The following is a 10,000-nucleotide window of genomic DNA, read 5'->3' as shown; positions in this document are numbered from 1 at the left end:
CTAACAGGAAGTTAGCTCGAGACGCTAGTGTGCATCCTCTGTGGACCCCATGATGAAGAGGAGCGTCACTGAGCTCCTGCTTTGTATCTGTAAACACCCAGCACAGACAGCTGCTAGCTAGCGTTAGCGATCCAGCAGCTGGAGACAGACTGGTTACCAGGTAACCAGCTGAGCTCAGAGTTACATTCACTACGACATAGGACAGTAGCTCCTGTCTGCAGAGGATGAACCCCTGGATGTTCAGACAGCAGCTCCTGTCTGCAGAGGGTGAACCCCTGGATGTTCAAACAGCAGTGGATCACTGAGAGACTGAAGGAACCTTAAAAACAGACGGGTTCTTTATGAGGTTCTGCAGCCTCTGTTTTCTGGAGCTTTATTCTGGAGGGACGTCACATGATGACGTCCTCTGGAGGAGGAAGTTACTCTGAAGGTGTGAACCCTGGTCAGACAGGTGAGCTACAGGTGAACACAACCACTCCAACTGTTTCAATAAAGTTTGGACAGACACCAGAACTGACTTCGTGACATCACTGTCCAATCAGCCAATCACGTCCCAGCAGCAGGCTCCCTCCACCCAAACAGCTTCATGACTCTGATCACTGCTAATAACATGATCACACTGGTCTGATCAGATCATTGATTGATTGATGATTCATTGTGATTAGATTCATTCAGTCTGGTGTTTTGATTTCTGCAGCATTACAACATTCACACATTCACATGGCGGCCATTTTGAGAGCTGAAGGTAGGAAACTGCCCAAAGAAATGAAAACAGACCGTATTCATTTATTAATTATCGTTTAGTTATTTGCAGTTCAGTCAGTCTTTAGGAGGAAGACATCCGTTAGAGGAACGTGTCTGTAAGAGCGTGATTTCCATGTTCAGCCCGACTGTTTGATTAGAAATGTGTATCATGGCTACATATCAAAAGTTTAATCCTTCTAGAGCTAAATATATTTTTAGATTATTAAATGATTAAAAAGAATATTAATAGGTAAAAGACTCAACTGTAATCTGAGATGAATGTTAGTACAATATTCCAGCATTTCATATTTTAATCTACTCACATGCTAAATATTAAATGTTAGCAAACTATTATGCTAAATGCTAGTGTGACAGTATTTTACACAAACATGATAATGTTGGTTAAAGTCATAAATTTGTATGTAAACATTCACTTTTCCACCTAACACAGTTAGCTGAGCACTCAGTTAGCGTGCTAACAGCTAGCTAGTCAATGGCGCAGTGATAATCCGTCTTAAAGCTAATTAAAGTGAAAACATCACTCTGACAACTTTCAGTTTGCCGCCCCCTCCCTGACCAAAATGGCCGCCGCGTGGTTTGGATGGGTGTTAACGAACGTACCAGTTGACCACGCCTCAGATGGTTTAACTAAATATCTGAACAGCAGAGACGCTGACAGTCCACCTAAGACAGGAAACACAACAAGTTATTAGAGACTTCCATTTATCTGGTGTGACCACGAGGCGAGCAGTGAGGACGCCATCTTGGAATACCAAGTAAACATTGCTGCATTTTCCCATTCAGCTCAGGTGGCCTGAATGCAGCATGAAAACAACTTTATTAGTAAAAATCTGTCCGGTCAGCAGCTTTAGCGCCGCCGGCTAGCTGGACGCCACAAGGCCACGACACGTCTGGGTGAGTCGACGGTCTGACACTCCAACAGTTTCACCACAAACTGACTTTAAAACCATCTTTAAACATTTTTCACAGAAGCGTGTGGCCTGTAGCACCATTAGCACAGTTAGCACGGATAGCACGGTTAGCACAGTTAGCACGGTTAGCACGGTTAGCTAGCAGAGAACTTTATTTGTCTGTGTATGTGTGTGGGTGTGAGTGAGTGTGTGAGTGTGAGTGTGTGTCTGTGTGTGTGTGAGAGAGTGTGTGTGTGTGTGTGTGTGTGTGTGTGTGTGAGTGTGTGTGTGAGAGAGTGTGTGAGTGTGTTTGAATGAAAACAATTTCAAACTGCAGACCGGACACACACACACACACACACACACACACACACACTCTGTGTCCGTTGGCCGTTTTGGCTTCCTGCCAGTGTGGAGTCGGCGAGGCGTTCACTGACCCAGCAGGAAGTGAGTTTATGGCCTCCAGCCACTTGAACATGATAAGAAGAGTCACAGCTCAGTGTTTACATTCAAACACACACAGCTGAGCTTTGACCTCTGCAGCCGTTACAACCGACGGGACGATCACCACGTCCGGCCGCCCCTTTAAACAAACACACGTCTGCCGTCTCCATGGCGACTCACCAAACCAGCGGCGCATCAACACTCGTCTGAGCCGCCGCTCCTCCCCGACGCTCCTGAAGGAGATCCTCACCTCCTCCTCTGAACATGAACACCTCACCACAGCAGCAACACCTCCCCCTCTTCCTGCTCCTCCTCCTCCTCCTCCTCCTGCTCCTCCTCGCCACAGGCTCCTCTGATAGCCCATCAGCTCAACATTCAGATTCCTGCAGATTCACAGACACCTGAACGCTCCACAGGTTTGGACAGACTGAAGCTCACACACACAAAACACACACACCTACTATGACTGGAGAGGAGGAGGAGGAGGAGGAAGAGGAGGGGCCATACATGAACAGAGAGGAGGAGCTATTAAAGGAAGGAGGGGAAGAAGGAAAAGAGGAGGACAGATTAGCATTATTATAAAGAGCATGAAGAAGAAGAAGAAACTTCAGGTCTTCATTTAAAATGTGAAGCTGAAGATGAAGCAGGTGATGAAGGTTAAACTGACCTTTAGCGAGGAGGAGCAGAGAGGAAGAGGAGGAGAAAAGGAGGAGGAAGACACACAGCTCAGACACGTGTGTGCTTGGTAAAGGATGAGTCAGGTGAGGGGGGTGTCAGACAGGTGACAAGGAAACACACCTGCTGACGCCTTCACTGTCCCTCAGAGAAAACACGTTTCTCCTCCACACCAGACTCCACTTAGAAAATCACTGATTTTCAAGGGGAAACATCACAAGACATCAGCCCCTAAAGGTGTCATGAGGGTCTAGTTTCAGGGTGTGAAACTGTTGCGTGGCCTCATCAGCGTGTCCTCTGTCCTCTGTCCTCTGACATCTGTCCTCTGTCCTCTGTCCCCTGACATCTGTCCTCTGTCCTCTGACCTCTGTCCTCTGACCTCTGTCCCCTGTCCTCTGACCTCTGTCCCCTGTCCTCTGACCTCTGACCTCTGTCCTCTGTCCCCTGACATCTGTCCTCTGTCCTCTGTCCTCTGACCTCTGTCCTCTGTCCTCTGACATCTGTCCTCTGTCCTCTGTCCTCTGACCTCTGACCTCTGTCCCCTGTCCTCTGACCTCTGACCTCTGTCCCCTGTCCCCTGACATCTGTCCTCTGTCCTCTGACCTCTGTCCTCTGTCCCCTGTCCCCTGACATCTGTCCTCTGTCCTCTGACCTCTGTCCTCTGTCCTCTGTCCTCTGACCTCTGTCCTCTGTCCCCTGACATCTGTCCTCTGTCCTCTGTCCTCTGACCTCTGACCTCTGTCCCCTGTCCTCTGACCTCTGACCTCTGTCCCCTGTCCCCTGACATCTGTCCTCTGTCCTCTGACCTCTGTCCTCTGTCCCCTGTCCCCTGACATCTGTCCTCTGTCCTCTGACCTCTGTCCTCTGACCTCTGTCCCCTGTCCTCTGACCTCTGACCTCTGTCCCCTGTCCCCTGACATCTGTCCTCTGTCCTCTGTCCTCTGACCTCTGTCCTCTGTCCCCTGACATCTGTCCTCTGTCCTCTGTCCTCTGACCTCTGACCTCTGTCCCCTGTCCTCTGACCTCTGACCTCTGTCCCCTGTCCCCTGACATCTGTCCTCTGTCCTCTGACCTCTGTCCTCTGTCCCCTGTCCCCTGACATCTGTCCTCTGTCCTCTGACCTCTGTCCTCTGTCCTCTGTCCTCTGACCTCTGTCCTCTGTCCCCTGACATCTGTCCTCTGTCCTCTGACCTCTGTCCTCTGATCTCTGTCCCCTGACATCTGTCCTCTGACATCTGTCCTCTGATCTCTGTCCCCTGACATCTGTCCTCTGTCCTCTGACCTCTGACATCTGTCCTCTGACCTCTGTCCCCTGTCCCCTGACATCTGTCCTCTGTCCTCTGTCCCCTGACATCTGTCCTCTGTCCTCTGACCTCTGTCCTCTGTCCTCTGACCTCTGTCCCCTGACATCTGTCCTCTGTCCTCTGACCTCTGTCCTCTGTCCTCTGACCTCTGACCTCTGTCCTCTGTCCTCTGTCCCCTGACATCTGTCCTCTGTCCTCTGTCCCCTGTCCTCTGACCTCTGTCCTCTGACCTCTGTCCTCTGTCCCCTGTCCCCTGACCTCTGACCTCTGTCCTCTGTCCTCTGTCCTCTGACCTCTGTCCTCTGTCCTCTGTCCCCTGACATCTGTCCTCTGTCCTCTGTCCCCTGTCCTCTGACCTCTGTCCTCTGACCTCTGTCCTCTGACCTCTGTCCCCTGACCTCTGACCTCTGTCCTCTGACCTCTGTCCTCTGTCCTCTGACCTCTGACCTCTGTCCTCTGACCTCTGTCCTCTGTCCTCTGTCCCCTGTCCCCTGACCCCTGACCTCTGTCCTCTGTCCTCTGTCCTCTGTCCTCTGACCACCACAGGATGGACTGAGGGACGTTTAAACCCTGACTTCTCTTCCTGACTGTTCACTGACAGAACGGGAGGTTTTCTGACTGGACCTCTGCAGCGAACATGACAACAGTCTGTGTGAATGGGCCTGATGTTGCCGTGATCAGCTGACCTGAGAGCAGCGTCTGTCTGCGCGTTTGTTTGTTTGTGTCACCGAGCGTCCGGGGGGGGGCGGGGCCACGAGGCGGGACAATGGCCGACTGTTCTGGAGACACAACAGAGTCCTTCAACCACGACGTCTCGTCCTGATGCGACACATTCATTGTGTTGTGGCTTCAGACGTCCAATCAGCTTTTATCAGCGAGGGTGGACAGAAAAATAGAAACACCTCAGAAACATCATGAACTCTGAAAACAGGAGCGATGGAGTCCTCCCAGGGTAAAAACTGTGTTCTCAGACCACTGCAGCCTCACTGGACAGTTGAACTTCCTCTCTGGAGGCTTTTCAACACTTGACTGACTTTAATTACTCTTAATTATTTGACAAATCATCCGTTAACTAATTTGTGGTTAACAGCCCAACACGTTGTTCCCCTGTTTGCTTGAATTGACTCCTGGGGATCACTTTAATCTTGAAGCAGTTGCTTGTATCCCCCCCATGCTTCCTCTTCATGCATGGCGAATGAAAGATTCTTTCTCCCGCTTGGTGATTAGAAAAAGTTCAAAAGACTTTAAAGATCCCCAGGAGTCAATTCAAGCAAACAGGGGAACAACCTCCGGGTCACAGCCGTGTCGCTCAAAAACTCACCAGCCACAAACAGGTTTGTGTCAAAACTCAAACAAAGAATCTGGCAGCGCAAACTTAAAGCCAGAAGCGTAACCAAAAGAGAGAGAGGGCGAGAGCAAAACTACATCCTTGAACAAAATAAAAGACAGTTCTTTGTTTTCAAGAGACATTTTTTATTTTGAAGGTTATCATTTTTTGCTTGAGTTCATTTTTTTCTCTCTCAAATCCATTTATTTTGATTGACTTTTAATAAGTTTTGCCTGAAACTTTTGAAACAAATCTGATTCCATACTCCCTGCGGCTTTGACGCGGCGTGCGTCTCAGGAGCGGCGGACGGACGGGGGGCGCCACTCGGGGATGCAAATTATTACCGGCTTGCAGCAGCGCCCCTCCAGCAGCCGGCGCTCTAGGCGACCGCCTATATGGCCTATGCCTAGAGCCGGCCCTGATGGTGTCATTACGGTAATTTCACTCGCGTCTCTCCCGGAAACTCGCAAAGCAAACTTTCTTTCCCAGGGAAATCAGTGGAAATGTTTTTATGCAAATTGTTCCTTTCTGTATATATTTCATTAGTAAAGGCATGAATCTATATATATTAAAATTTAGGATGTAAAGGTTGTATTGATGTATAGTAAATTAAAATACTCCCAAAATGGGACAACAGTATGTAAAAATGTAAAAAAGATGACGTGTAGACGCTGTTCGCTGAGGTTCAGTCTACTAGTTTGCATATATTGATTTTTTTTTCATTGTTCAGTGAAATAGTCCATTCGTTTGTACGTGAATGAGTGGTGGTGTAACCCGGCGCACGTCAGCGTCAAAGAACAGCGCTGCACCAAGGATGTTGAACTGCTGGCAGTCGGCTTGCGGCCATACTACCTGCCGAGGGAGTTTTCACATGTCATTGCGTTGACTGTGTACATCCCCCCCTCGGCCGACGCGGCTGCCGCCTGCGAGATCATCCACAGTGTTGTGTCCCAGCTGCAGACATCCCACCCCCAGTCCCTCATCCTCATATCAGAAGTGGTCGAAGGAGACCACTGAGGCGCTGCAGGACTGTTTTCACACCACGGACTGGGATGTGCTGTGCAGCCCCCACGGAGAGGACATCGACACTCTGACACACTGCATCACAGACTATATCAATTTCTGTGTGGAGAACACCGTACCCACCAGGAGAGTACGGTGCTTCTACAACAACAAACCCTGGGTGACCTCAGAACTGAAGGCCCTGCTGAAGGAGAAGAAGAGGGTCTTCAGATCTGGGGACAAGGAGGAGCTGAGGAGGGTGCAGAAGGAGCTGAAGAAGAAGATCTGGGAGTGCAAGGCCAGCTACAGGACCAAGATGGAGAGCCACTTGCAGACTAACAATGTAAGGGCAGTCTGGAGAGGACTAAAGACCATCTCTGGTCACAGCAGAGGCCATGAGAGGGGGCTGGAAGGAGACCAGGAGAGGGCAAACGAACTTAATCTGTTTTTCAACAGATTTGACTCTGCCCCCACCCTCCCCCCACTCGTCAAAGCATGGACCATCCCAGCACTCTGACACCCCCCTCCCCCTACACCTCCACACCCACCTCCACCTCCACCCCATGCCTGTCCATAACAGCTGACCAGGTGAGAAGTGAGCTGAGGAAGACCAAGGCGAGGAAGGCCGCAGGTCCTGACTGTTGAAGGACTGTGCAGACCAGCTCTGTCAGGTGCTCCTGCACATCTTCAACCTGAGCCTGAGTCTGGAGAGGGTACCAGCTCTGTGCAAGACTTCCTGCGTGGTTCCGGTTCCAAAGACAACGCACCCCAGGGAGCCCCACCACTTCAGACCTGTGGCCCTCACTTCTCACCTGATGAAGACCATGGAGAGGATCATCCTCAAAAACCTCCGCCCCCTGGTGAGCCCACATCTGGATCCACTGCAGTTTGCCTACCAACCGAGCACTGGAGTGGATGATGCAGTCATCTACCTGCTTCACAGATCCCTGACTCACCTGGAGAACACCGGCAGCACTGTGAGGGTCATGTTCTTTGACTTCTCCAGTGCATTCAACACCATCCAGCCGTCACTGCTCAGGGTGAAGCTGGAAAGAGCGGGAGTGGACTGTCACCTGGCTGCATGGACAACAGACTACCTCACCAACAGACCGCAGTACGTGAGGCTCCAGGAATGTGTGTCTGACATGGTGGTCTGCAGCACAGGGACCCCACAGGGGACAGTACTCTCCCCCTTCCTCTTCACCCTGTACACCTCGGACTTCAAGTATAACTCTGGGAGCCGTCACCTCCAGAAGTTCTCCGATGACACAGCCATCGTAGGGTGTGTGTCAGAGGGGGACGAACAGGAGTACCGGGAGGTCGTCTCCAACTTCGTTGACTGGTGTGAGCTAAACCATCTTCAGCTCAACACCAGCAAGACAAAGGAGATGGTGATTGACTTCTGCAGGAAGACATCCCAGACTGCACCGGTGAACATCCAGGGACTGGACACTGAGAGGGTGGAGACCCTCAAATACCTGGGTGTTCACCTCAACAACAAACTGGACTGGTCTCACAACACAGACGTCCTGTACAAGAAGGGCCAAAGTCGTCTCCACCTGCTGAGGAGACTGAGGTCCTTTGGAGTGTGCAGGACTCTGCTCAGGTCTTTTTATGACTCTGTGGTGGCGTCTGCAGTCCTCTATGCAGTGGTCTGCTGGGGAGGAGGGAGCAGGGAGAGGGACAGAAAGAGACTGAACAGGCTGGTCAGGAGGGCCGCTTCTGTCCTGGACTGCTCCCTGGACTCCATAGAGGAGGTGTGTGAGAGGAGGACACTAACAAAACTCAAGTCCATCATGGACAACCCCTCTCACCCCCTGCATGAGACTGTGGGGGCCCTCAGCAGCTCTTTCAGCAGCAGGCTGAGGCCCCCACCCTGCAAGAAGGAACGCTACCGCAGGTCATTTCTCCATCAGCCATCAGACTCTATAACAGCAGCATCACTGGCTGATGTTAATATACTGCCTACCATCCATGTCATTCCATTCCTGTCTAAAGTGTAAATATCCTATGGTGCAAATATTTATTTCATTTCATCACAACCATATATTTATATTTATATTTATATTTATTTTTGCTATTTTTGTCTTTTCTATTGCTTTGTTTTTTTCACTCTCCCTGTTTATATTGTTGCTGCTGTAACAAGAAAATTTCCCCCTATGGGGGATCAAATAAAGAAAGTCTAAAGTCTAAAGTCTAAAGTTATTCAGGTCGACAAGCTGACTGGACGCTCCAGTAAAAGGATGAAGGCACAAAAGAGGACAGCATTTTTAGTTTGCTGCCGATGGATCATTTAAGTTCGTTAAATACAAGAAGGACTAAAATAGACATTGTGTATTTTACTTAAAAGTAACCTTCAAAATGTTTTTGTTGCATTCAGAAATGTCATTTAATTTTCTCTGTAGCGGATCATTGATTACATGAAAGCAACACACTATAGTTTGTTTCTACATAACATAAAGGTAAAAAATGATATATGCAGTGTTATCTTCATTTTGAATGTCAGAAGGGTTTTGCGGCTCTCGGTGTTTTCTTTTCTGTGGGAAACGGGACCAAATGGCTCTTTGAGCAGTGAAGGTTGCCGACCCCTGCGTTAGGCCAACATGCTGTGCTAGAGCTTAGCTGTCAGTATGCTAACAGTTAGCTGTCAACATGCTAACAGCTAGCAGGCAGTATGCTAACAGTTAGCTGTCTACATGCTAACAGTTAGCTGTCAACATGCTAACAGCTAGCAGGCAGTATGCTAACATTAGCTGTCAACATGCTAACAGCTAGCAGGCAGTATGCTAACAGTTAGCTGTCAACATGCTAACAGCTGGTAGGCAGTATGCTAACAGTTAGCTGTCAACATGCTAACAGCTAGCAGGCAGTATGCTAACAGTTAGCTGTCAACATGCTAACAGCTGGTAGGCAGTATGCTAACAGTTAGCTGTCAACATGCTAACAGCTGGTAGGCAGTATGCTAACATTAGCTGTCAACATGCTAACAGCTAGCAGGCAGTATGCTAACAGTTAGCTGTCAACATGCTAACAGCTGGTAGGCAGTATGCTAACATTAGCTGTCAACATGCTAACAGCTAGCAGGCAGTATGCTAACAGTTAGCTGTCAACATGCTAACAGCTGGTAGGCAGTATGCTAACAGTTAGCTGTCAACATGCTAACAGCTGGTAGGCAGTATGCTAACAGTTAGCTGTCAACATGCTAACAGCTGTCCTGCTGAGGAGGCTGAACTGTTTGTGGTGTTGAAAGGTGCTCCGTAGGTGAGATAACTGCCCCACCCTGATGAAAACACCTGTGGTGTGTACATGAGTGTGCATCAGCATGTGGTCCACAGAGGGTCTGAGAACAGACTGACAGTGTTCCTGAAGGTCACAGACAGTCACAGACAGTGTCTGTAGTTCTCATCTTCCCACAGAACCTTCAAAGACTGAAAAACTCCTTTTGGACCAGACTCAATTCAAACTTTAAGGCTTTTAGGACTGAATTCAACAGAAGGGTTTATTATCATTACAACACAGCAGGCTTCATCCTCAAGCTACCAACGAAGAAGAGGGTCGACCCTGTGTGTGTGTCTAATCTGTAATAATGAGGA

At 49.4% G+C, this 10,000-nt stretch overlaps 1 protein-coding gene across 1 annotated transcript in view; it reads right to left on the bottom strand.

Moving 5' to 3' along the window:
• The window catches only part of plekhg3 (pleckstrin homology and RhoGEF domain containing G3), a 27,091-nt gene that overhangs the window by 13,057 nt on the left and 4,034 nt on the right, over positions 1 to 10,000 (bottom strand). The window lies entirely within an intron of this gene.

The sequence above is a fragment of the Pempheris klunzingeri genome, chromosome 18 (assembly GCF_042242105.1).
Source record: "Pempheris klunzingeri isolate RE-2024b chromosome 18, fPemKlu1.hap1, whole genome shotgun sequence".
NCBI lineage: Eukaryota > Metazoa > Chordata > Actinopteri > Acropomatiformes > Pempheridae > Pempheris > Pempheris klunzingeri.
This window is presented reverse-complemented; position numbering and strand designations above follow the sequence as displayed.